This window comes from Schistocerca piceifrons, unplaced genomic scaffold, assembly GCF_021461385.2.
Source record: "Schistocerca piceifrons isolate TAMUIC-IGC-003096 unplaced genomic scaffold, iqSchPice1.1 HiC_scaffold_527, whole genome shotgun sequence".
NCBI classification, from domain to species: domain Eukaryota; kingdom Metazoa; phylum Arthropoda; class Insecta; order Orthoptera; family Acrididae; genus Schistocerca; species Schistocerca piceifrons.
In genome coordinates, this window is record NW_025728763.1 from 177,910 (window position 1) to 203,914 (window position 26,005).

The 26,005-nt window shown below is 48.9% G+C and overlaps 13 non-coding genes across 13 annotated transcripts; 8 read left to right on the top strand and 5 right to left on the bottom strand.

The window, feature by feature from the left end:
• Nucleotides 1-8,310: 8,310 nt before the first annotated feature.
• Trnav-uac lies at nucleotides 8,311-8,383 on the bottom strand. The gene has a single exon. It is a non-coding gene; the product is annotated as a tRNA-Val (tRNA).
• Nucleotides 8,384-8,618: 235 nt separating this feature from the next.
• Nucleotides 8,619-8,690, top strand: Trnap-cgg. The gene has a single exon. It is a non-coding gene; the product is annotated as a tRNA-Pro (tRNA).
• A 7,529-nt stretch (nucleotides 8,691-16,219) lies between these two features.
• Trnav-uac lies at nucleotides 16,220-16,292 on the bottom strand. The gene has a single exon. It is a non-coding gene; the product is annotated as a tRNA-Val (tRNA).
• Nucleotides 16,293-16,527: 235 nt separating this feature from the next.
• Trnap-cgg lies at nucleotides 16,528-16,599 on the top strand. The gene has a single exon. It is a non-coding gene; the product is annotated as a tRNA-Pro (tRNA).
• A 1,642-nt stretch (nucleotides 16,600-18,241) lies between these two features.
• Trnap-ugg lies at nucleotides 18,242-18,313 on the top strand. The gene has a single exon. It is a non-coding gene; the product is annotated as a tRNA-Pro (tRNA).
• Nucleotides 18,314-18,914: 601 nt separating this feature from the next.
• Trnav-uac lies at nucleotides 18,915-18,987 on the bottom strand. Its single transcript has one exon. It is a non-coding gene; the product is annotated as a tRNA-Val (tRNA).
• A 235-nt stretch (nucleotides 18,988-19,222) lies between these two features.
• Nucleotides 19,223-19,294, top strand: Trnas-cga. The gene has a single exon. It is a non-coding gene; the product is annotated as a tRNA-Ser (tRNA).
• Nucleotides 19,295-20,936: 1,642 nt separating this feature from the next.
• On the top strand, nucleotides 20,937-21,008 carry Trnap-ugg. The gene has a single exon. It is a non-coding gene; the product is annotated as a tRNA-Pro (tRNA).
• Nucleotides 21,009-21,609: 601 nt separating this feature from the next.
• Trnav-uac lies at nucleotides 21,610-21,682 on the bottom strand. Its single transcript has one exon. It is a non-coding gene; the product is annotated as a tRNA-Val (tRNA).
• Nucleotides 21,683-21,917: 235 nt separating this feature from the next.
• On the top strand, nucleotides 21,918-21,989 carry Trnap-cgg. Its single transcript has one exon. It is a non-coding gene; the product is annotated as a tRNA-Pro (tRNA).
• A 1,641-nt stretch (nucleotides 21,990-23,630) lies between these two features.
• Trnap-ugg lies at nucleotides 23,631-23,702 on the top strand. Its single transcript has one exon. It is a non-coding gene; the product is annotated as a tRNA-Pro (tRNA).
• Nucleotides 23,703-24,303: 601 nt separating this feature from the next.
• On the bottom strand, nucleotides 24,304-24,376 carry Trnav-uac. Its single transcript has one exon. It is a non-coding gene; the product is annotated as a tRNA-Val (tRNA).
• A 235-nt stretch (nucleotides 24,377-24,611) lies between these two features.
• Nucleotides 24,612-24,683, top strand: Trnap-cgg. The gene has a single exon. It is a non-coding gene; the product is annotated as a tRNA-Pro (tRNA).
• Nucleotides 24,684-26,005: the final 1,322 nt, after the last annotated feature.

The following is a 26,005-nucleotide window of genomic DNA, read 5'->3' on the forward strand; positions in this document are numbered from 1 at the left end:
GATAACGATGCCAAGGCTCCAAGTGGATCCAGTTACATTATTGAAGAACCTTTTAGTTAGAATTACAACAGTGGTTTATATTTTATTTTTTTGATTACTCTTTTATGCCACCTTTGTTGTTGTAACACTTACTTGTAACACTTAGTTACTAGAATTCTCATTTGTACACGCTCCCTAAATGTAATCATATAAAAAAAAGTGGCAACGGATAGCCCTAACCTTGATTCCCATACTTCCCCTGGTCTATAGGCAGCTCTCTGGGGTGGGTTTACTCAGGAGCTAACGCCTGAAGTGGATCAAATTTTTTTTTGTTATAGGATGACAAGTGGCGGTGGCACTTAGGTTGTTTTATTTTTTTTATTTATTTATTTTTTTAGTTCCATTTTCCTAAGGGGCTTCTTAAGGGAAGAAAGTGGTTCAACAAGGGGGTAAAAAAAAAGAAAAAAAGGGGTAGAAATCCATAAAAAAACAAAAAAAAAATAAAAAATAAAAAAGGTCGCCGGTTCAATAAAAAAAAATAAAAAAAGAAAAAAAAACAACAAAAAAGAAAGAAAAAGAAAAAAAAGAAAAAAGAAAAAAAAGGAAAAAAAAGAAAAAAAACAAAAAAAAGGGGGGTAAAAATAAAAAAAGGGGTATGATTCCTGCTTCGGGTGCAGGAGGTCCCGGGTTCAAATCCCGGGCGAGCCCTTGCGTTTTGTACAACGGTGCGGTAACAAATCGCATGGCGGCGGCTGTTTCGCGCATTTCCAGGCCTCCAAGTCAGCGCTAAAATCCGACAACCAGTTCTGAAACCGTTTCATGTTTCATTTGAGCCATGTGCACCCTGCTGATGGAACGTTTGAAGTTGATTTAAATGGTCACAGTAGAGATCGTAGCAAGTGTCTTGCTGAGTGCGACGAAAACGGGTTTCCGCCCGCAATCGAGCCGGGGACCTTCTGCGTGTTAGGCACGGCGCCTGGGCTCGGCGGCAGCTGCTGCTCTTTCCTTCCTTACGAGATACCGTCGATTCGCGCAGTCGTTATTGCAAAAGATGTCACCAAAGGCAATCGCTTCGTTAGCGGCACGGTGCCTGGGCTCGGCGGCAGCTCTACATGGAGGCACCAGCAGCCCAGCCAGGCCGCCGCCGGCACCGGTGCGCCACAGCCCAAGGAGTCGGCGGCCGCCCTGCAATGCCCCTGTCGTTGCATATTCCACCCGCCTCATATCCTCCCCATGTCTGACTCACTACCCCAAATGACACTGCCCCAAGGAGTCGGCGGCCGCCCTGCAATGCCCCTGTCGTTGCATATTCCACCCGCCTCATATCCTCCCCATGTCTGACTCACTACCCCAAATGACACTGCAGTGGACGTGCTTATTACTATCGCTTTTGGAAGAACCAAGGCGCAGTATTCTAGTGTCGAACCGGTACTGCAAATTGGGATTAAGCAAAAATTTATTGTGTGGTCGAGCGACAGCTTCGGCTCGCTCTTCCTACATGATCGCTTCTTGTGCGGAATAATTCCTAGCTCGCCGATGGCTTCAGAGTTGGTCTTCTCGAAGTTTTGCTTTCGCACTGCATTCCGCAATCTTTTCGTTATGAGTTGTGTGCTTCGGTTTCCCGACTTTCTTGTGTTTAGTGCGTTTGGCTTCTCTTAACCCTTAGCCACCGCTTGCCGAAATTTCCACACTATCATCTGTCGATCTGCAGAGCTCGATGAAGGCATCGCGGCCGTTCCTGAGCTCGTGGAACGGTCGAATCTGTAGTTGTTTCCAGATCTCTCCCACACAACGGCCTCCCAGAAGCTTGGATTACAGAAGTACGCCACTACTCCCAGCCGGAGATTCACGATTGAAAGCAGAATGACATGAGCCACACGCAGCTCCGATTTTTTTTTTTGTGTCTGACCTACTTTGAAAGACTTTGTAGTCGATTTACTTGCTACTATCGCTGTTGGAAACCAGGTGATAACCGCACAGTATTCTAGAGACGATGAGGTAATGAAAATTTAGAATAAGTAAAACAGTATCAAAAGAAGTTGTGTGGTGGAGCAGCACATGCAATTCACGCTTCCTAGATATTCGTTACTGCATAGAATAATTCTTTTGTCTGCGGCGTCTTCAGTATCCGTCTTCTGGAAATTTTGCTTGCAGTATATTGTGCAATCTTTTCGTTATGAGTTGGTGCTTGGTTTCCCGATGTTCTTTTGTTTAGTGCATTCGCCTTCTCTTAACCCTGAGAAACCACATACCGAAACTGAGGCACTGCCGGCTGTTCATAAGCAGTGCTCGATGCAGTTATTTCGCTTTTTATTCGTTGCCTTTAATATTCTTCTCATCAGTGGTGAGTGCTGCCTGCAGAAAGCGTTTATCTTGCGAATTCACGTGAAAGTTTGTGTTCCCTGTGAGGCGCACTACTTGGGATTAACTTGACTGCTCCAGCCAGGTGGCTCGTTGGTCTAGGGGGCAGAGTTCCGCTTTAGACGCCGTGCAGTGTGGACGTGCCTAGTCTTCCGCTCCGCCGTAGCGTTACGTATAGTGGACTATCGTTTTTGTTTACGTGTTGTGTTGCAACTTCTGTGAGTGTTTCTCCGTCGTTGTTTCGTACCTTGTGTTACTTTCTGTCCTTATTTCAGTGTTTTTTGTGTAGCGGTTTCGACCGCATATTTTGAAAATGTCGTCCCAGGTTATTCCTCGTCAGGCTACAGTTAGTTTTGCTTTTGACAAGTCAACCCGCCATGTGCAACCTAGTTCTCTTGAGATTCATGATTGGTTGGTAGATACCTTTGGTGTTCATTCGGATCAGGTGCACACTGCTTATTTTGATACCGAACTGTATGTTTTCTTTGTTAAGTTTATGGACCCACTTCAGGTTGATAAAATTCTTTCTAAATATGGTCATCAAGTTCTCTTTCGGCATCGGGATGATTCTGTAAGTACCGTGCTGCTTTCCAATGCTTCCATCACGTATACCAATGTTCGTGTTTACAACCTTCCACCGGAGGTGGATAATGTCTATCTTAAGGAGGGTCTACAGAAGTATGGTGATGTAAAGAGCATTCGCCTTGAACGCTGGTCAAGCCAACATCGCCTGCAATGTTACAGTGGTATTCGTTCAGTCGAAATGCACGTTAAGCAGAATATTCCATCTCACCTGCAGATCGGTGGATATCGTGTCCATGTAACATATAGTGGTCAGGTGGGCACCTGTTTTTTGTGCAATGAAAGTGGTCACGTGCGTACCGACTGTCCGCGGAGAGTTTTTGTTTTAAAAAATTCTCTCGAACAGCGTCGCAAGTTAACGGTCGCTGACCTCGTTGCAGGTGGTTCTGCTCTTGGTGTAGCACAGTCCAGTGGTAGTAGCGCCCCGCCACAGGTTTTGCGCACCCCTGATACAGAATTTCCTCCTTTGCGTGCTAAATCTGATGTTGTTCCGTCTGTCCCTCAGGTGGGTGTGCCACTTTTGAATAATAAGAGGCGTCGCCCACACGATGGAAATAGTACGGATGAGGATCTCCCTGAGATGCCCCAGTCCGAGCGACCGGCATCCTCCGAGCCACTGTGTACTGTAGCTGCTCCCTGCCCTCCTGAGGTAGCGGTTCCGGTGGCGGCTGCTGGCGCCCCTCCGGCCTCCGACGCAGCTTCTCTCGAGTCGGGTCGTCGGTCGGGCCTGTTGGCGCCGTCTTCCGAACCGACTTCGATGTCACAACAAGTGGAGCCGCGACAACTTCCTGCTTCGCTGCCCCATACCTCTGCCAGCGGAGCTGCTCCGCTTCCTTCCAACTCTGCGGCCTCGGACCTTCCTGCTCACGTCTCGCCTCCGTGCAGTCCATGTTTGCCGGAAGCTAGTGCAGGTGTTGACCATTCCGTTTTGTCGGATGTTTCCCCCGCGACCCCGGATCCCGCATGTGGACCGGCGCGGGTGGTGTCGGATACAGAACTTGACCCTCCTACGTCACCGGCGGCTGAAGTTTCCTTGCCCGTCAGCCGACGCAAGTTACGCGTTCAGCCGAACGTTAATGCTGTTCGTAAAAAACCGAAACGTAAGGGATCCGCGGAACGGGGTAGCAGTCCCCCTCCCTCGGATGCCTCTGTCACCCCTGCTATGGACTGTGACGCTGGTGCGTCGGTGTAGGTGATTTGTTTTCTCGCTTTTCTCTCTATGGTTCAAGCATACACCTTTCTTACCTTAAATGTTAACCGTATTGAGTCCGACGTTCGCATTGCCTCTTTGCGGCAGTTTATTTACGACGCCTGTGCGGACGTAGTGTTTTTGCAGGAAGTGTTGTTTTCTGATCTCTCTCTACCTGGATTTCAAACTGTTTTTAATGTCGCGCCGGAATATTCAACAGGAACTGCTCTTTTCTTTCGAGAGGGCATTCCTATTACTGACATTGAATTCCTAGACTCTGGCCGTGGGATTGGTTGTCGTCTTTTTGATCTCCGCCTCGTTGTTTTGTATGCCCCCTCTGGTTCGGGTCACACTGTGGCTCGATCGCGCTTTTATAAAGAAGAACTTATTTATCTTTTGCGCCAGAGTCCTCGGAGTCTCCTGCTCGGAGGCGATTTTAATTGTGTTTTACGCCCTGCAGACCAGTCCCCCAATTTTAATTATTGCCGTGATTTACATGACTTAGTTCGTACGATGCATCTGCGTGATGTTTGGGAACACAAATATCCAACCCTGGTGAAATATACGTTTTTTACCGCGTCCTCATGCAGTAGACTCGACAGATTCTATTTATCTGATATTTTATGTGATAAAATTCTTTCTGTCGATGTTATTCCTACTAGTTTTTCTGACCATTGTGCTTTTACTGCAACTGTAAATCTTAGTCGCCAACCTGCAAAACTTTATCGTTCCCAGTGGATGTTAAATGTTTCCCACCTTGCCGACAGTGCTATGGATGATGTTATAAGTGGCGTGTGGGAGCGATGTCTTCGCTCTGTCCCGCGATACCCCTCCTTGCTGGTTTGGTGGACTGCGTTTGCCAAGCCCAAGATTCGTCAGACTTTGATTTTCTACTGTGCTGCTAGGACGCGTGATTTTAAGAACACGTATGAATATTACTACTCTGTCCTGCGTGAACTATATGACGCGGCGGGTACCTCTCCACTGCGGATCCATGATGTTCGTCGTATTAAAGCCAAGCTCTTGAGCCTTAAACGACGACAGATGGATGGTCTGCGAGTTAAGTCGAAACCTCACTCTCTTGTTGAAGGTGAACTGACATCCTTGTACCACCTGCTACGGCATCAGACTCGTCGTCGTCGCTCCTTCATCTCTTCTCTTACGGTGGATGATGGGCGACAGCTTATTGCACAGGAGGAAATGGTTCGTGCTCTTCATCAGTATTACACTAGTCTATATTCTGCCGATGATTCTGGTGAGTCTCTTTCGGATGATGTCTTTGGGGATCTAACTGCGACGATCGCGCCTGACGCGAACGGCGAATTTCTCCGGGAGTTCCAGGTAGATGATGTTTTCGATTTTATTGCTCGCTCTCCGTCCAGTAAATCGCCGGGTCCAGACGGCCTGCCTAAAGAATTTTATCTCCGTTTTTGGCCTCTTTTGGGTGACATTTTTACGCAGATTTTAAATGAGATTGTCAGGGGGATGGATGTGCCTGCCGATTTTAAAGTAGGGAAAATTGTTTTAATCCCGAAGTCCTCTGGTCGTTTATCTGCTGCCAATCTTCGTCCGCTCACATTGCTGAATTTTGACTATAAGACAGCTGCTAGAGCGGTCAATAGCCGGTTGTCTTCTCTGCTTCGGGGTGTGATTGGTGCACATCAATGTTGTTTTCATGATAGATCTATTCTGACACCAGTAGCCGAATATCGGGATGTTGTCTCGGTTGCGGCGGTTACAAACGTACATTGTGCCTTTGCCTTCCTTGATTTTTATAAGGCTTTTGATCACGTCAGTCATGTGTTTTTAGATCGTGTTTTAGGTACAATAGGTTTTAACGCTTCATCACGTGGTGTTCTTGGCAATTTGTATAGGGGAATAACAGCTCGGGTGTCAGTCAATGGGCAGCTGACGCCGCCCATTGCTATCCGCCGCGGAGTGCCTCAGGGTAGTCCGCTCTCTATGTCTTTATTCGTATTGTCCCTGGAACCGCTGCTTCGGACTATTGCTCTCAAGCTTCAGGGTATGTCCCTCTCTGGTGGGAAGCTCTCTGTTAAAGCATATGCGGATGATGTCGTTGTTCTCCTCCGTCAACGTGATGATATCCCGTTGTTGAAAGGGGCGGTTGATGCATACTGTCGTGTCTCTGGAGCGCGTCTCAATCAGGGTAAATGTAAGTTCCTTGATATTCGAGGATTTCGCGATGCTGACGTCCCTTGGGCCACTTTTGTCGATCGCCATACGTCCTTGGGGATTATCATTGATCGGTGTCCTCTAAAAATGGCGGCTCTCAATTGGAAATCTGTCACCGAGAAGATACAGGGGGCTCTGATGGTCCATGAGCAGCGCTCTGCTACCATTTTGCAAAAAGTCAGAATTTTAGACACCTACGTTCTATGTAAAGCTTATTATGTTGCTCAGCTGTTCCCACTTCCCATGATGGTGGCGAAAAGGTTGCGCCAATTGTCTAGCAGGTTTATATGGAAGGGCCATCTATTCAAGTTACGTTACGAGGTAATGACGAAACCGCGTCTCTCCGGAGGCTTGGGCCTCTCTAACATTACTCGCAAGGCGTCTGCTTTGTACGTCCGCCGAACGACTCTAATTGTTACGCAAGAAGTGACTTCAATTACATCCAGGCTTTTTACTGTTGTGCGTCCGGCGAGCCTTGCTCCACCTGTCGATGTCGGACGCCTAAATTTTAAGTTGAAACACATTCGGGAATTTTACATTGCGGTGAGTTACCTCGGTGACGTCTTCTTGCGGCGACCGGTGCCAACGACCAAGGGCTTGATTGCCCGCTGGGAGGGGCTGGCCGGTCCCAATCCAATAGAACTGGCGTCTCCATCTGTGTCCTGGAGGAACGTCTGGAAGAACGTTAGTCTGCCGATCCACTCTATGGCCGTGGCGTCCACGTGGTATAGGGTAATAAATAATTTGGTTCCCACCAATGTACGACTGCACCGTATTGGTCTTTCTGACACGGACACCTGTACTCGGTGTGGTCTCCTGGATACCCTTGAACATCGATTCACCTGCTGTGGGCACCTTGCTAATTGGCGTTGGCTCAGGAAACAACTTGCTTTTGTCACTAGGTCTGCTGAAGCCGCTTATACTATTGACATCATCGTCCGGCCCGATTCTTCCTTTTTTCCGCGGACGAAACTCCATACCGTCATGTGGTTGATTGGCCATTTCGTACATTTTGTCAACAGTTGTCATGAAGAGGATGGACACCTAGCGTTTCGGCAGTACATGCTTACTGCTTACTGGCAGCGCTTGCGATTGCCAGGCCTCCGAGATGATTTTGCCAATATGCTTAGCCTGACATTTGAAAGAGAGGGTGTTGGCTAAGGTCACCTGTGTGAGCCATTTTCTTTTATACTGTTTCTGGATTTGCCGCCTTTATATATGTTTCTTCTCTACACCAGGACTGAAGTTTTCGTGTTTTAATCTTTATTTCAGTCAGCAGTCTACATTATATAGTCATGTTTTAGGATTTTAATTTCAGTACTGTAAAAAAAAAAAAAAAAAAAAAAAGGGGTATGATTCCTGCTTTGGGTGCAGGAGGTCCCGGGTTCAAATCCCGGACGAGCCCTGCCATTTTGACCGTGCTGAAGAGTAGGTGGAACTCAGCCCCGGTTGCAGCTCCTCAATGAAGAGTAGACACCTGTTATAGCACGTGGATATAACAAGAATGCGGCACCAGTAAAGTACGTAGGTGGAATTCGGTACAAAAGCAGACGGTAATTTTGCATGCAACGGAAAACAAGGTTGTCTTTGCGGGATATGTGCACCGTGAGTGGAGATTCAGCTTAATTGTGCGACAGTCTACCCTCATCTTACTAGCGACGGCAACAACCAAGGGGTGGCATGTAAGATTGAGCGTGGCTAAGAGTTTCTCATTATTAGTTAGCATCACACTTTGACAGAGCTGTGACAAGGCGAGTAGGGTGAGCTCAGGAAAGCCAGTAGCAAGCGCACTTGAAGTAACCCTGAAGAACCGGATTATAAATTTTGCCAGACATAATGGAGCTAGGGGCGTTCTCAGTTACCAAATACCGGTGCAATAAGAGAGCAACAGTATTTGACCGTAAAATGACGCCCTATCCGTCTAGCATACGACATTGCTTGTCTCTGCATACGCGGACGTGAGGTCATCTCGGAAATGAAATCCGAAATATAGATTAAAATTGTTGTGTTCCCGCCCGGGATCGAACCGGGGACCTTCTGCGTGTAAAGCAGACGTGATAACCGCTACACCACGGAAACGACGGTTCTTTTCATGTACCACCCGGAGACTCGTAATAGCAACAGTTTGTCTTCTGTGTTAGCAAGGGCATCGGCTACGAGCTCCCTCCGATTCGTGAAGTTCCTGTAGTAAAAGACGTCGATGGAAACAACCCAACCGCGACAGACAGGGAGAACGCTGGCTGAGCTGCAGCCCTACATGGTGAGACCATCAAAGGTGGCGTCATTCACATGCAGTGCGTTTTCGGAACGAATAGGCTCGTTGGTCTAGGGGTATGATTCCTGCTTCGGGTGCAGGAGGTCCCGGGTTCAAATCCCGGGCGAGCCCTTGCGTTTTGTACAACGGTGCGGTAACAAATCGCATGGCGGCGGCTGTTTCGCGCATTTCCAGGCCTCCAAGTCAGCGCTAAAATCCGACAACCAGTTCTGAAACCGTTTCATGTTTCATTTGAGCCATGTGCACCCTGCTGATGGAACGTTTGAAGTTGATTTAAATGGTCACAGTAGAGATCGTAGCAAGTGTCTTGCTGAGTGCGACGAAAACGGGTTTCCGCCCGCAATCGAGCCGGGGACCTTCTGCGTGTTAGGCACGGCGCCTGGGCTCGGCGGCAGCTGCTGCTCTTTCCTTCCTTACGAGATACCGTCGATTCGCGCAGTCGTTATTGCAAAAGATGTCACCAAAGGCAATCGCTTCGTTAGCGGCACGGTGCCTGGGCTCGGCGGCAGCTCTACATGGAGGCACCAGCAGCCCAGCCAGGCCGCCGCCGGCACCGGTGCGCCACAGCCCAAGGAGTCGGCGGCCGCCCTGCAATGCCCCTGTCGTTGCATATTCCACCCGCCTCATATCCTCCCCATGTCTGACTCACTACCCCAAATGACACTGCAGTGGACGTGCTTATTACTATCGCTTTTGGAAGAACCAAGGCGCAGTATTCTAGTGTCGAACCGGTACTGCAAATTGGGATTAAGCAAAAATTTATTGTGTGGTCGAGCGACAGCTTCGGCTCGCTCTTCCTACATGATCGCTTCTTGTGCGGAATAATTCCTAGCTCGCCGATGGCTTCAGAGTTGGTCTTCTCGAAGTTTTGCTTTCGCACTGCATTCCGCAATCTTTTCGTTATGAGTTGTGTGCTTCGGTTTCCCGACTTTCTTGTGTTTAGTGCGTTTGGCTTCTCTTAACCCTTAGCCACCGCTTGCTGAAATTTCCACACTATCATCTGTCGATCTGCAGAGCTCGATGAAGGCATCGCGGCCGTTCCTGAGCTCGTGGAACGGTCGAATCTGTAGTTGTTTCCAGATCTCTCCCACACAACGGCCTCCCAGAAGCTTGGATTACAGAAGTACGCCACTACTCCCAGCCGGAGATTCACGATTGAAAGCAGAATGACATGAGCTACACGCAGCTCCGATTTTTTTTTTTTGTGTCTGACCTACTTTGAAAGACTTTGTAGTCGATTTACTTACTACTATCGCTGTTGGAAACCAGGTGATAACCGCACAGTATTCTAGAGACGATGAGGTAATGAAAATTTAGAATAAGTAAAACAGTATCAAAAGAAGTTGTGTGGTGGAGCAGCACATGCAATTCACGCTTCCTAGATATTCGTTACTGCATAGAATAATTCTTTTGTCTGCGGCGTCTTCAGTATCCGTCTTCTGGAAATTTTGCTTGCAGTATATTGTGCAATCTTTTCGTTATGAGTTGGTGCTTGGTTTCCCGATGTTCTTTTGTTTAGTGCATTCGCCTTCTCTTAACCCTGAGAAACCACATACCGAAACTGAGGCACTGCCGGCTGTTCATAAGCAGTGCTCGATGCAGTTATTTCGCTTTTTATTCGTTGCCTTTAATATTCTTCTCATCAGTGGTGAGTGCTGCCTGCAGAAAGCGTTTATCTTGCGAATTCACGTGAAAGTTTGTGTTCCCTGTGAGGCGCACTACTTGGGATTAACTTGACTGCTCCAGCCAGGTGGCTCGTTGGTCTAGGGGGCAGAGTTCCGCTTTAGACGCCGTGCAGTGTGGACGTGCCTAGTCTTCCGCTCCGCCGTAGCGTTACGTATAGTGGACTATCGTTTTTGTTTACGTGTTGTGTTGCAACTTCTGTGAGTGTTTCTCCGTCGTTGTTTCGTACCTTGTGTTACTTTCTGTCCTTATTTCAGTGTTTTTTGTGTAGCGGTTTCGACCGCATATTTTGAAAATGTCGTCCCAGGTTATTCCTCGTCAGGCTACAGTTAGTTTTGCTTTTGACAAGTCAACCCGCCATGTGCAACCTAGTTCTCTTGAGATTCATGATTGGTTGGTAGATACCTTTGGTGTTCATTCGGATCAGGTGCACACTGCTTATTTTGATACCGAACTGTATGTTTTCTTTGTTAAGTTTATGGACCCACTTCAGGTTGATAAAATTCTTTCTAAATATGGTCATCAAGTTCTCTTTCGGCATCGGGATGATTCTGTAAGTACCGTGCTGCTTTCCAATGCTTCCATCACGTATACCAATGTTCGTGTTTACAACCTTCCACCGGAGGTGGATAATGTCTATCTTAAGGAGGGTCTACAGAAGTATGGTGATGTAAAGAGCATTCGCCTTGAACGCTGGTCAAGCCAACATCGCCTGCAATGTTACAGTGGTATTCGTTCAGTCGAAATGCACGTTAAGCAGAATATTCCATCTCACCTGCAGATCGGTGGATATCGTGTCCATGTAACATATAGTGGTCAGGTGGGCACCTGTTTTTTGTGCAATGAAAGTGGTCACGTGCGTACCGACTGTCCGCGGAGAGTTTTTGTTTTAAAAAATTCTCTCGAACAGCGTCGCAAGTTAACGGTCGCTGACCTCGTTGCAGGTGGTTCTGCTCTTGGTGTAGCACAGTCCAGTGGTAGTAGCGCCCCGCCACAGGTTTTGCGCACCCCTGATACAGAATTTCCTCCTTTGCGTGCTAAATCTGATGTTGTTCCGTCTGTCCCTCAGGTGGGTGTGCCACTTTTGAATAATAAGAGGCGTCGCCCACACGATGGAAATAGTACGGATGAGGATCTCCCTGAGATGCCCCAGTCCGAGCGACCGGCATCCTCCGAGCCACTGTGTACTGTAGCTGCTCCCTGCCCTCCTGAGGTAGCGGTTCCGGTGGCGGCTGCTGGCGCCCCTCCGGCCTCCGACGCAGCTTCTCTCGAGTCGGGTCGTCGGTCGGGCCTGTTGGCGCCGTCTTCCGAACCGACTTCGATGTCACAACAAGTGGAGCCGCGACAACTTCCTGCTTCGCTGCCCCATACCTCTGCCAGCGGAGCTGCTCCGCTTCCTTCCAACTCTGCGGCCTCGGACCTTCCTGCTCACGTCTCGCCTCCGTGCAGTCCATGTTTGCCGGAAGCTAGTGCAGGTGTTGACCATTCCGTGTTTTGTCGGATGTTTCCCCCGCGACCCCGGATCCCGCATGTGGACCGGCGCGGGTGGTGTCGGATACAGAACTTGACCCTCCTACGTCACCGGCGGCTGAAGTTTCCTTGCCCGTCAGCCGACGCAAGTTACGCGTTCAGCCGAACGTTAATGCTGTTCGTAAAAAACCGAAACGTAAGGGATCCGCGGAACGGGGTAGCAGTCCCCCTCCCTCGGATGCCTCTGTCACCCCTGCTATGGACTGTGACGCTGGTGCGTCGGTGTAGGTGATTTGTTTTCTCGCTTTTCTCTCTATGGTTCAAGCATACACCTTTCTTACCTTAAATGTTAACCGTATTGAGTCCGACGTTCGCATTGCCTCTTTGCGGCAGTTTATTTACGACGCCTGTGCGGACGTAGTGTTTTTGCAGGAAGTGTTGTTTTCTGATCTCTCTCTACCTGGATTTCAAACTGTTTTTAATGTCGCGCCGGAATATTCAACAGGAACTGCTCTTTTCTTTCGAGAGGGCATTCCTATTACTGACATTGAATTCCTAGACTCTGGCCGTGGGATTGGTTGTCGTCTTTTTGATCTCCGCCTCGTTGTTTTGTATGCCCCCTCTGGTTCGGGTCACACTGTGGCTCGATCGCGCTTTTATAAAGAAGAACTTATTTATCTTTTGCGCCAGAGTCCTCGGAGTCTCCTGCTCGGAGGCGATTTTAATTGTGTTTTACGCCCTGCAGACCAGTCCCCCAATTTTAATTATTGCCGTGATTTACATGACTTAGTTCGTACGATGCATCTGCGTGATGTTTGGGAACACAAATATCCAACCCTGGTGAAATATACGTTTTTTACCGCGTCCTCATGCAGTAGACTCGACAGATTCTATTTATCTGATTTTTTATGTGATAAAATTCTTTCTGTCGATGATATTCCTACTAGTTTTTCTGACCATTGTGCTTTTACTGCAACTGTAAATCTTAGTCGCCAACCTGCAAAACTTTATCGTTCCCAGTGGATGTTAAATGTTTCCCACCTTGCCGACAGTGCTATGGATGATGTTATAAGTGGCGTGTGGGAGCGATGTCTTCGCTCTGTCCCGCGATACCCCTCCTTGCTGGTTTGGTGGACTGCGTTTGCCAAGCCCAAGATTCGTCAGACTTTGATTTTCTACTGTGCTGCTAGGACGCGTGATTTTAAGAACACGTCTGAATATTACTACTCTGTCCTGCGTGAACTATATGACGCGGCGGGTACCTCTCCACTGCGGATCCATGATGTTTGTCGTATTAAAGCCAAGCTCTTGAGCCTTAAACGACGACAGATGGATGGTCTGCGAGTTAAGTCGAAACCTCACTCTCTTGTTGAAGGTGAACTGACATCCTTGTACCACCTGCTACGGCATCAGACTCGTCGTCGTCGCTCCTTCATCTCTTCTCTTACGGTGGATGATGGGCGACAGCTTATTGCACAGGAGGAAATGGTTCGTGCTCTTCATCAGTATTACACTAGTCTATATTCTGCCGATGATTCTGGTGAGTCTCTTTCGGATGATGTCTTTGGGGATCTAACTGCGACGATCGCGCCTGACGCGAACGGCGAATTTCTCCGGGAGTTCCAGGTAGATGATGTTTTCGATTTTATTGCTCGCTCTCCGTCCAGTAAATCGCCGGGTCCAGACGGCCTGCCTAAAGAATTTTATCTCCGTTTTTGGCCTCTTTTGGGTGGCATTTTTACGCAGATTTTAAATGAGATTGTCAGGGGGATGGATGTGCCTGCCGATTTTAAAGTAGGGAAAATTGTTTTAATCCCGAAGTCCTCTGGTCGTTTATCTGCTGCCAATCTTCGTCCGCTCACATTGCTGAATTTTGACTATAAGACAGCTGCTAGAGCGGTCAATAGCCGGTTGTCTTCTCTGCTTCGGGGTGTGATTGGTGCACATCAATGTTGTTTTCATGATAGATCTATTCTGACACCAGTAGCCGAATATCGGGATGTTGTCTCGGTTGCGGCGGTTACAAACGTACATTGTGCCTTTGCCTTCCTTGATTTTTATAAGGCTTTTGATCACGTCAGTCATGTGTTTTTAGATCGTGTTTTAGGTACAATAGGTTTTAACGCTTCATCACGTGGTGTTCTTGGCAATTTGTATAGGGGAATAACAGCTCGGGTGTCAGTCAATGGGCAGCTGACGCCGCCCATTGCTATCCGCCGCGGAGTGCCTCAGGGTAGTCCGCTCTCTATGTCTTTATTCGTATTGTCCCTGGAACCGCTGCTTCGGACTATTGCTCTCAAGCTTCAGGGTATGTCCCTCTCTGGTGGGAAGCTCTCTGTTAAAGCATATGCGGATGATGTCGTTGTTCTCCTCCGTCAACGTGATGATATCCCGTTGTTGAAAGGGGCGGTTGATGCATACTGTCGTGTCTCTGGAGCGCGTCTCAATCAGGGTAAATGTAAGCTCCTTGATATTCGAGGATTTCGCGATGCTGACGTCCCTTGGGCCACTTTTGTCGATCGCCATACGTCCTTGGGGATTATCATTGATCGGTGTCCTCTAAAAATGGCGGCTCTCAATTGGAAATCTGTCACCGAGAAGATACAGGGGGCTCTGATGGTCCATGAGCAGCGCTCTGCTACCATTTTGCAAAAAGTCAGAATTTTAGACACCTACGTTCTATGTAAAGCTTATTATGTTGCTCAGCTGTTCCCACTTCCCATGATGGTGGCGAAAAGGTTGCGCCAATTGTCTAGCAGGTTTATATGGAAGGGCCATCTATTCAAGTTACGTTACGAGGTAATGACGAAACCGCGTCTCTCCGGAGGCTTGGGCCTCTCTAACATTACTCGCAAGGCGTCTGCTTTGTACGTCCGCCGAACGACTCTAATTGTTACGCAAGAAGTGACTTCAATTACATCCAGGCTTTTTACTGTTGTGCGTCCGGCGAGCCTTGCTCCACCTGTCGATGTCGGACGCCTAAATTTTAAGTTGAAACACATTCGGGAATTTTACATTGCGGTGAGTTACCTCGGTGACGTCTTCTTGCGGCGACCGGTGCCAACGACCAAGGGCTTGATTGCCCGCTGGGAGGGGCTGGCCGGTCCCAATCCAATAGAACTGGCGTCTCCATCTGTGTCCTGGAGGAACGTCTGGAAGAACGTTAGTCTGCCGATCCACTCTATGGCCGTGGCGTCCACGTGGTATAGGGTAATAAATAATTTGGTTCCCACCAATGTACGACTGCACCGTATTGGTCTTTCTGACACGGACACCTGTACTCGGTGTGGTCTCCTGGATACCCTTGAACATCGATTCACCTGCTGTGGGCACCTTGCTAATTGGCGTTGGCTCAGGAAACAACTTGCTTTTGTCACTAGGTCTGCTGAAGCCGCTTATACTATTGACATCATCGTCCGGCCCGATTCTTCCTTTTTTCCGCGGACGAAACTCCATACCGTCATGTGGTTGATTGGCCATTTCGTACATTTTGTCAACAGTTGTCATGAAGAGGATGGACACCTAGCGTTTCGGCAGTACATGCTTACTGCTTACTGGCAGCGCTTGCGATTGCCAGGCCTCCGAGATGATTTTGCCAACATGCTTAGCCTGACATTTGAAAGAGAGGGTGTTGGCTAAGGTCACCTGTGTGAGCCATTTTCTTTTATACTGTTTCTGGATTTGCCGCCTTTATATATGTTTCTTCTCTACACCAGGACTGAAGTTTTCGTGTTTTAATCTTTATTTCAGTCAGCAGTCTACATTATATAGTCATGTTTTAGGATTTTAATTTCAGTACTGTAAAAAAAAAAAAAAAAAAAAAAAAAAGGGGTATGATTCCTGCTTTGGGTGCAGGAGGTCCCGGGTTCAAATCCCGGACGAGCCCTGCCATTTTGACCGTGCTGAAGAGTAGGTGGAACTCAGCCCCGGTTGCAGCTCCTCAATGAAGAGTAGACACCTGTTATAGCACGTGGATATAACAAGAATGCGGCACCAGTAAAGTACGTAGGTGGAATTCGGTACAAAAGCAGACGGTAATTTTGCATGCAACGGAAAACAAGGTTGTCTTTGCGGGATATGTGCACCGTGAGTGGAGATTCAGCTTAATTGTGCGACAGTCTACCCTCATCTTACTAGCGACGGCAACAACCAAGGGGTGGCATGTAAGATTGAGCGTGGCTAAGAGTTTCTCATTATTAGTTAGCATCACACTTTGACAGAGCTGTGACAAGGCGAGTAGGGTGAGCTCAGGAAAGCCAGTAGCAAGCGCACTTGAAGTAGCCCTGAAGAACCGGATTATAAATTTTGCCAGACATAATGGAGCTAGGGGCGTTCTCAGTTACCAAATACCGGTGCAATAAGAGAGCAACAGTATTTGACCGTAAAATGACGCCCTATCCGTCTAGCATACGACATTGCTTGTCTCTGCATACGCGGACGTGAGGTCATCTCGGAAATGAAATCCGAAATATAGATTAAAATTGTTGTGTTCCCGCCCGGGATCGAACCGGGGACCTTCTGCGTGTAAAGCAGACGTGATAACCGCTACACCACGGAAACGACGGTTCTTTTCATGTACCACCCGGAGACTCGTAATAGCAACAGTTTGTCTTCTGTGTTAGCAAGGGCATCGGCTACGAGCTCCCTCCGATTCGTGAAGTTCCTGTAGTAAAAGACGTCGATGGAAACAACCCAACCGCGACAGACAGGGAGAACGCTGGCTGAGCTGCAGCCCTACATGGTGAGACCATCAAAGGTGGCGTCATTCACATGCAGTGCGTTTTCGGAACGAATAGGCTCGTTGGTCTAGGGGTATGATTCCTGCTTCGGGTGCAGGAGGTCCCGGGTTCAAATCCCGGGCGAGCCCTTGCGTTTTGTACAACGGTGCGGTAACAAATCGCATGGCGGCGGCTGTTTCGCGCATTTCCAGGCCTCCAAGTCAGCGCTAAAATCCGACAACCAGTTCTGAAACCGTTTCATGTTTCATTTGAGCCATGTGCACCCTGCTGATGGAACGTTTGAAGTTGATTTAAATGGTCACAGTAGAGATCGTAGCAAGTGTCTTGCTGAGTGCGACGAAAACGGGTTTCCGCCCGCAATCGAGCCGGGGACCTTCTGCGTGTTAGGCACGGCGCCTGGGCTCGGCGGCAGCTGCTGCTCTTTCCTTCCTTACGAGATACCGTCGATTCGCGCAGTCGTTATTGCAAAAGATGTCACCAAAGGCAATCGCTTCGTTAGCGGCACGGTGCCTGGGCTCGGCGGCAGCTCTACATGGAGGCACCAGCAGCCCAGCCAGGCCGCCGCCGGCACCGGTGCGCCACAGCCCAAGGAGTCGGCGGCCGCCCTGCAATGCCCCTGTCGTTGCATATTCCACCCGCCTCATATCCTCCCCATGTCTGACTCACTACCCCAAATGACACTGCAGTGGACGTGCTTATTACTATCGCTTTTGGAAGAACCAAGGCGCAGTATTCTAGTGTCGAACCGGTACTGCAAATTGGGATTAAGCAAAAATTTATTGTGTGGTCGAGCGACAGCTTCGGCTCGCTCTTCCTACATGATCGCTTCTTGTGCGGAATAATTCCTAGCTCGCCGATGGCTTCAGAGTTGGTCTTCTCGAAGTTTTGCTTTCGCACTGCATTCCGCAATCTTTTCGTTATGAGTTGTGTGCTTCGGTTTCCCGACTTTCTTGTGTTTAGTGCGTTTGGCTTCTCTTAACCCTTAGCCACCGCTTGCCGAAATTTCCACACTATCATCTGTCGATCTGCAGAGCTCGATGAAGGCATCGCGGCCGTTCCTGAGCTCGTGGAACGGTCGAATCTGTAGTTGTTTCCAGACCTCTCCCACACAACGGCCTCCCAGAAGCTTGGATTACAGAAGTACGCCACTACTCCCAGCCGGAGATTCACGATTGAAAGCAGAATGACATGAGCTACACGCAGCTCCGATTTTTTTTTTTTTGTGTCTGACCTACTTTGAAAGACTTTGTAGTCGATTTACTTACTACTATCGCTGTTGGAAACCAGGTGATAACCGCACAGTATTCTAGAGACGATGAGGTAATGAAAATTTAGAATAAGTAAAACAGTATCAAAAGAAGTTGTGTGGTGGAGCAGCACATGCAATTCACGCTTCCTAGATATTCGTTACTGCATAGAATAATTCTTTTGTCTGCGGCGTCTTCAGTATCCGTCTTCTGGAAATTTTGCTTGCAGTATATTGTGCAATCTTTTCGTTATGAGTTGGTGCTTGGTTTCCCGATGTTCTTTTGTTTAGTGCATTCGCCTTCTCTTAACCCTGAGAAACCACATACCGAAACTGAGGCACTGCCGGCTGTTCATAAGCAGTGCTCGATGCAGTTATTTCGCTTTTTATTCGTTGCCTTTAATATTCTTCTCATCAGTGGTGAGTGCTGCCTGCAGAAAGCGTTTATCTTGCGAATTCACGTGAAAGTTTGTGTTCCCTGTGAGGCGCACTACTTGGGATTAACTTGACTGCTCCAGCCAGGTGGCTCGTTGGTCTAGGGGTATGATTCCTGCTTTGGGTGCAGGAGGTCCCGGGTTCAAATCCCGGACGAGCCCTGCCATTTTGACCGTGCTGAAGAGTAGGTGGAACTCAGCCCCGTTTGCAGCTCCTCAATGAAGAGTAGACGCCTGTTATAGCACGTGGATATAACAAGAATGCGGCACCAGTAAAGTACGTAGGTGGAATTCGGTAGAAAAGCAGACGGTAATTTTGCATGCAACGGAAAACAAGGTTGTCTTTGCGGGATATGTGCACCGTGAGTGGAGATTCAGCTTAATTGTGCGACAGTCTACCCTCATCTTACTAGCGACGGCAACAACCAAGGGGTGGCATGTAAGATTGAGCGTGGCTAAGAGTTTCTCATTATTAGTTAGCATCACACTTTGACAGAGCTGTGACAAGGCGAGTAGGGTGAGCTCAGGAAAGCCAGTAGCAAGCGCACTTGAAGTAGCCCTGAAGAACCGGATTATAAATTTTGCCAGCCATAATGGAGCTAGGGGCGTTCTCAGTTACCAAATACCGGTGCAATAAGAGAGCAACAGTATTTGACCGTAAAATGACGCCATATCCGTCTAGCATACGACATTGCTTGTCTCTGCATACGCGGACGTGAGGTCATCTCGGAAATGAAATCCGAAATATAGGTTAAAATTGTTGTGTTCGCGCCCGGTATCGAACCGGGGACCTTCTGCGTGTAAAGCAGACGTGATAACCGCTACACCACGGAAACGACGGTTCTTTTCATGTACCACCCGGAGACTCGTAATAGCAACAGTTTGTCTTCTGTGTTAGCAAGGGCATCGGCTACGAGCTCCCTCCGATTCGTGAAGTTCCTGTAGTAAAAGACGTCGATGGAAACAACCCAACCGCGACAGACAGGGAGAACGCTGGCTGAGCTGCAGCCCTACATGGTGAGACCATCAAAGGTGGCGTCATTCACATGCAGTGCGTTTTCGGAACGAATAGGCTCGTTGGTCTAGGGGTATGATTCCTGCTTCGAGTGCAGGAGGTCCTGGGTTCAAATCCCGGGCGAGCCCTTGCGTTTTGTACAACGGTGCGGTAACAAATCGCATGGCGGCGGCTGTTTCGCGCATTTCCAGGCCTCCAAGTCAGCGCTAAAATCCGACAACCAGTTCTGAAACCGTTTCATGTTTCATTTGAGCCATGTGCACCCTGCTGATGGAACGTTTGAAGTTGATTTAAATGGTCACAGTAGAGATCGTAGCAAGTGTCTTGCTGAGTGCGACGAAAACGGGTTTCCGCCCGCAATCGAGCCGGGGACCTTCTGCGTGTTAGGCACGGCGCCTGGGCTCGGCGGCAGCTGCTGCTCTTTCCTTCCTTACGAGATACCGTCGATTCGCGCAGTCGTTATTGCAAAAGATGTCACCAAAGGCAATCGCTTCGTTAGCGGCACGGTGCCTGGGCTCGGCGGCAGCTCTACATGGAGGCACCAGCAGCCCAGCCAGGCCGCCGCCGGCACCGGTGCGCCACAGCCCAAGGAGTCGGCGGCCGCCCTGCAATGCCCCTGTCGTTGCATATTCCACCCGCCTCATATCCTCCCCATGTCTGACTCACTGCCCCAAATGACACTGCAGTGGACGTGTTTATTACTATCGCTTTTGGAAGAACCAAGGCGCAGTATTCTAGTGTCGAACCGGTACTGCAAATTGGGATTAAGCAAAAATTTATTGTGTGGTCGAGCGACAGCTTCGGCTCGCTCTTCCTACATGATCGCTTCTTGTGCGGAATAATTCCTAGCTCGCCGATGGCTTCAGAGTTGGTCTTCTCGAAGTTTTGCTTTCGCACTGCATTCCGCAATCTTTTCGTTATGAGTTGTGTGCTTCGGTTTCCCGACTTTCTTGTGTTTAGTGCGTTTGGCTTCTCTTAACCCTTAGCCACCGCTTGCCGAAATTTCCACACTATCATCTGTCGATCTGCAGAGCTCGATGAAGGCATCGCGGCCGTTCCTGAGCTCGTGGAACGGTCGAATCTGTAGTTGTTTCCAGACCTCTCCCACACAACGGCCTCCCAGAAGCTTGGATTACAGAAGTACGCCACTACTCCCAGCCGGAGATTCACGATTGAAAGCAGAATGACATGAGCTACACGCAGCTCCGATTTTTTTTTTTTTGTGTCTGACCTACTTTGGAAGACTTTGTAGTCGATTTACTTACTACTATCGCTGTTGGAAACCAGGTGATAACCGCACAGTATTCTAGAGACGATGAGGTAATGAAAATTTAGAATAAGTAAAACAGTATCAAAAGAAGTTGTGTGGTGGAGCAGCACATGCAATTCACGCTTCCTAGATATTCGTTACTGCATAGAATAATTCTTTTGTCTGCGGCGTCTTCAGTATCCGTCTTCTGGAAATTTTGCTTGCAGTATATTGTGCAATCTTTTCGTTATGAGTTGGTGCTTGGTTTCCCGATGTTCTTTTGTTTAGTGCATTCGCCTTCTCTTAACCCTGAGAAACCACATACCGAAACTGAGGCACTGCCGGCTGTTCATAAGCAGTGCTCGATGCAGTTATTTCGCTTTTTATTCGTTGCCTTTAATATTCTTCTCATCAGTGGTGAGTGCTGCCTGCAGAAAGCGTTTATCTTGCGAATTCACGTGAAAGTTTGTGTTCCCTGTGAGGCGCACTACTTGGGATTAACTTGACTGCTCCAGCCAGGTGGCTCGTTGGTCTAGGGGTATGATTCCTGCTTTGGGTGCAGGAGGTCCCGGGTTCAAATCCCGGACGAGCCCTGCCATTTTGACCGTGCTGAAGAGTAGGTGGAACTCAGCCCCGGTTGCAGCTCCTCAATGAAGAGTAGACGCCTGTTATAGCACGTGGATATAACAAGAATGCGGCACCAGTAAAGTACGTAGGTGGAATTCGGTAGAAAAGCAGACGGTAATTTTGCATGCAACGGAAAACAAGGTTGTCTTTGCGGGATATGTGCACCGTGAGTGGAGATTCAGCTTAATTGTGCGACAGTCTACCCTCATCTTACTAGCGACGGCAACAACCAAGGGGTGGCATGTAAGATTGAGCGTGGCTAAGAGTTTCTCATTATTAGTTAGCATCACACTTTGACAGAGCTGTGACAAGGCGAGTAGGGTGAGCTCAGGAAAGCCAGTAGCAAGCGCACTTGAAGTAGCCCTGAAGAACCGGATTATAAATTTTGCCAGCCATAATGGAGCTAGGGGCGTTCTCAGTTACCAAATACCGGTGCAATAAGAGAGCAACAGTATTTGACCGTAAAATGACGCCCTATCCGTCTAGCATACGACATTGCTTGTCTCTGCATACGCGGACGTGAGGTCATCTCGGAAATGAAATCCGAAATATAGATTAAAATTGTTGTGTTCGCGCCCGGGATCGAACCGGGGACCTTCTGCGTGTAAAGCAGACGTGATAACCGCTACACCACGGAAACGACGGTTCTTTTCATGTACCACCCGGAGACTCGTAATAGCAACAGTTTGTCTTCTGTGTTAGCAAGGGCATCGGCTACGAGATCCCTCCGATTCGTGAAGTTCCTGTAGTAAAAGACGTCGATGGAAACAACCCAACCGCGACAGACAGGGAGAACGCTGGCTGAGCTGCAGCCCTACATGGTGAGACCATCAAAGGTGGCGTCATTCACATGCAGTGCGTTTTCGGAACGAATAGGCTCGTTGGTCTAGGGGTATGATTCCTGCTTCGGGTGCAGGAGGTCCCGGGTTCAAATCCCGGGCGAGCCCTTGCGTTTTGTACAACGGTGCGGTAACAAATCGCATGGCGGCGGCTGTTTCGCGCATTTCCAGGCCTCCAAGTCAGCGCTAAAATCCGACAACCAGTTCTGAAACCGTTTCATGTTTCATTTGAGCCATGTGCACCCTGCTGATGGAACGTTTGAAGTTGATTTAAATGGTCACAGTAGAGATCGTAGCAAGTGTCTTGCTGAGTGCGACGAAAACGGGTTTCCGCCCGCAATCGAGCCGGGGACCTTCTGCGTGTTAGGCACGGCGCCTGGGCTCGGCGGCAGCTGCTGCTCTTTCCTTCCTTACGAGATACCGTCGATTCGCGCAGTCGTTATTGCAAAAGATGTCACCAAAGGCAATCGCTTCGTTAGCGGCACGGTGCCTGGGCTCGGCGGCAGCTCTACATGGAGGCACCAGCAGCCCAGCCAGGCCGCCGCCGGCACCGGTGCGCCACAGCCCAAGGAGTCGGCGGCCGCCCTGCAATGCCCCTGTCGTTGCATATTCCACCCGCCTCATATCCTCCCCATGTCTGACTCACTACCCCAAATGACACTGCAGTGGACGTGCTTATTACTATCGCTTTTGGAAGAACCAAGGCGCAGTATTCTAGTGTCGAACCGGTACTGCAAATTGGGATTAAGCAAAAATTTATTGTGTGGTCGAGCGACAGCTTCGGCTCGCTCTTCCTACATGATCGCTTCTTGTGCGGAATAATTCCTAGCTCGCCGATGGCTTCAGAGTTGGTCTTCTCGAAGTTTTGCTTTCGCACTGCATTCCGCAATCTTTTCGTTATGAGTTGTGTGCTTCGGTTTCCCGACTTTCTTGTGTTTAGTGCGTTTGGCTTCTCTTAACCCTTAGCCACCGCTTGCCGAAATTTCCACACTATCATCTGTCGATCTGCAGAGCTCGATGAAGGCATCGCGGCCGTTCCTGAGCTCGTGGAACGGTCGAATCTGTAGTTGTTTCCAGATCTCTCCCACACAACGGCCTCCCAGAAGCTTGGATTACAGAAGTACGCCACTACTCCCAGCCGGAGATTCACGATTGAAAGCAGAATGACATGAGCTACACGCAGCTCCGATTTTTTTTTTTTGTGTCTGACCTACTTTGAAAGACTTTGTAGTCGATTTACTTACTACTATCGCTGTTGGAAACCAGGTGATAACCGCACAGTATTCTAGAGACGATGAGGTAATGAAAATTTAGAATAAGTAAAACAGTATCAAAAGAAGTTGTGTGGTGGAGCAGCACATGCAATTCACGCTTCCTAGATATTCGTTACTGCATAGAATAATTCTTTTGTCTGCGGCGTCTTCAGTATCCGTCTTCTGGAAATTTTGCTTGCAGTATATTGTGCAATCTTTTCGTTATGAGTTGGTGCTTGGTTTCCCGATGTTCTTTTGTTTAGTGCATTCGCCTTCTCTTAACCCTGAGAAACCACATACCGAAACTGAGGCACTGCCGGCTGTTCATAAGCAGTGCTCGATGCAGTTATTTCGCTTTTTATTCGTTGCCTTTAATATTCTTCTCATCAGTGGTGAGTGCTGCCTGCAGAAAGCGTTTATCTTGCGAATTCACGTGAAAGTTTGTGTTCCCTGTGAGGCGCACTACTTGGGATTAACTTGACTGCTCCAGCCAGGTGGCTCGTTGGTCTAGGGGTATGATTCCTGCTTTGGGTGCAGGAGGTCCCGGGTTCAAATCCCGGACGAGCCCTGCCATTTTGACCGTGCTGAAGAGTAGGTGGAACTCAGCCCCGGTTGCAGCTCCTCAATGAAGAGTAGACGCCTGTTATAGCACGTGGATATAACAAGAATGCGGCACCAGTAAAGTACGTAGGTGGAATTCGGTAGAAAAGCAGACGGTAATTTTGCATGCAACGGAAAACAAGGTTGTCTTTGCGGGATATGTGCACCGTGAGTGGAGATTCAGCTTAATTGTGCGACAGTCTACCCTCATCTTACTAGCGACGGCAACAACCAAGGGGTGGCATGTAAGATTGAGCGTGGCTAAGAGTTTCTCATTATTAGTTAGCATCACACTTTGACAGAGCTGTGACAAGGCGAGTAGGGTGAGCTCAGGAAAGCCAGTAGCAAGCGCACTTGAAGTAGCCCTGAAGAACCGGATTATAAATTTTGCCAGCCATAATGGAGCTAGGGGCGTTCTCAGTTACCAAATACCGGTGCAATAAGAGAGCAACAGTATTTGACCGTAAAATGACGCCATATCCGTCTAGCATACGACATTGCTTGTCTCTGCATACGCGGACGTGAGGTCATCTCGGAAATGAAATCCGAAATATAGGTTAAAATTGTTGTGTTCGCGCCCGGGATCGAACCGGGGACCTTCTGCGTGTAAAGCAGACGTGATAACCGCTACACCACGGAAACGACGGTTCTTTTCATGTACCACCCGGAGACTCGTAATAGCAACAGTTTGTCTTCTGTGTTAGCAAGGGCATCGGCTATGAGCTCCCTCCGATTCGTGAAGTTCCTGTAGTAAAAGACGTCGATGGAAACAACCCAACCGCGACAGACAGGGAGAACGCTGGCTGAGCTGCAGCCCTACATGGTGAGACCATGAAAGGTGGCGTCATTCACATGCAGTGCGTTTTCGGAACGAATAGGCTCGTTGGTCTAGGGGTATGATTCCTGCTTCGGGTGCAGGAGGTCCCGGGTTCAAATCCCGGGCGAGCCCTTGCGTTTTGTACAACGGTGCGGTAACAAATCGCATGGCGGCGGCTGTTTCGCGCATTTCCAGGCCTCCAAGTCAGCGCTAAAATCCGACAACCAGTTCTGAAACCGTTTCATGTTTCATTTGAGCCATGTGCACCCTGCTGATGGAACGTTTGAAGTTGATTTAAATGGTCACAGTAGAGATCGTAGCAAGTGTCTTGCTGAGTGCGACGAAAACGGGTTTCCGCCCGCAATCGAGCCGGGGACCTTCTGCGTGTTAGGCACGGCGCCTGGGCTCGGCGGCAGCTGCTGCTCTTTCCTTCCTTACGAGATACCGTCGATTCGCGCAGTCGTTATTGCAAAAGATGTCACCAAAGGCAATCGCTTCGTTAGCGGCACGGTGCCTGGGCTCGGCGGCAGCTCTACATGGAGGCACCAGCAGCCCAGCCAGGCCGCCGCCGGCACCGGTGCGCCACAGCCCAAGGAGTCGGCGGCCGCCCTGCAATGCCCCTGTCGTTGCATATTCCACCCGCCTCATATCCTCCCCATGTCTGACTCACTGCCCCAAATGACACTGCAGTGGACGTGTTTATTACTATCGCTTTTGGAAGAACCAAGGCGCAGTATTCTAGTGTCGAACCGGTACTGCAAATTGGGATTAAGCAAAAATTTATTGTGTGGTCGAGCGACAGCTTCGGCTCGCTCTTCCTACATGATCGCTTCTTGTGCGGAATAATTCCTAGCTCGCCGATGGCTTCAGAGTTGGTCTTCTCGAAGTTTTGCTTTCGCACTGCATTCCGCAATCTTTTCGTTATGAGTTGTGTGCTTCGGTTTCCCGACTTTCTTGTGTTTAGTGCGTTTGGCTTCTCTTAACCCTTAGCCACCGCTTGCCGAAATTTCCACACTATCATCTGTCGATCTGCAGAGCTCGATGAAGGCATCGCGGCCGTTCCTGAGCTCGTGGAACGGTCGAATCTGTAGTTGTTTCCAGACCTCTCCCACACAACGGCCTCCCAGAAGCTTGGATTACAGAAGTACGCCACTACTCCCAGCCGGAGATTCACGATTGAAAGCAGAATGACATGAGCTACACGCAGCTCCGATTTTTTTTTTTTGTGTCTGACCTACTTTGAAAGACTTTGTAGTCGATTTACTTACTACTATCGCTGTTGGAAACCAGGTGATAACCGCACAGTATTCTAGAGACGATGAGGTAATGAAAATTTAGAATAAGTAAAACAGTATCAAAAGAAGTTGTGTGGTGGAGCAGCACATGCAATTCACGCTTCCTAGATATTCGTTACTGCATAGAATAATTCTTTTGTCTGCGGCGTCTTCAGTATC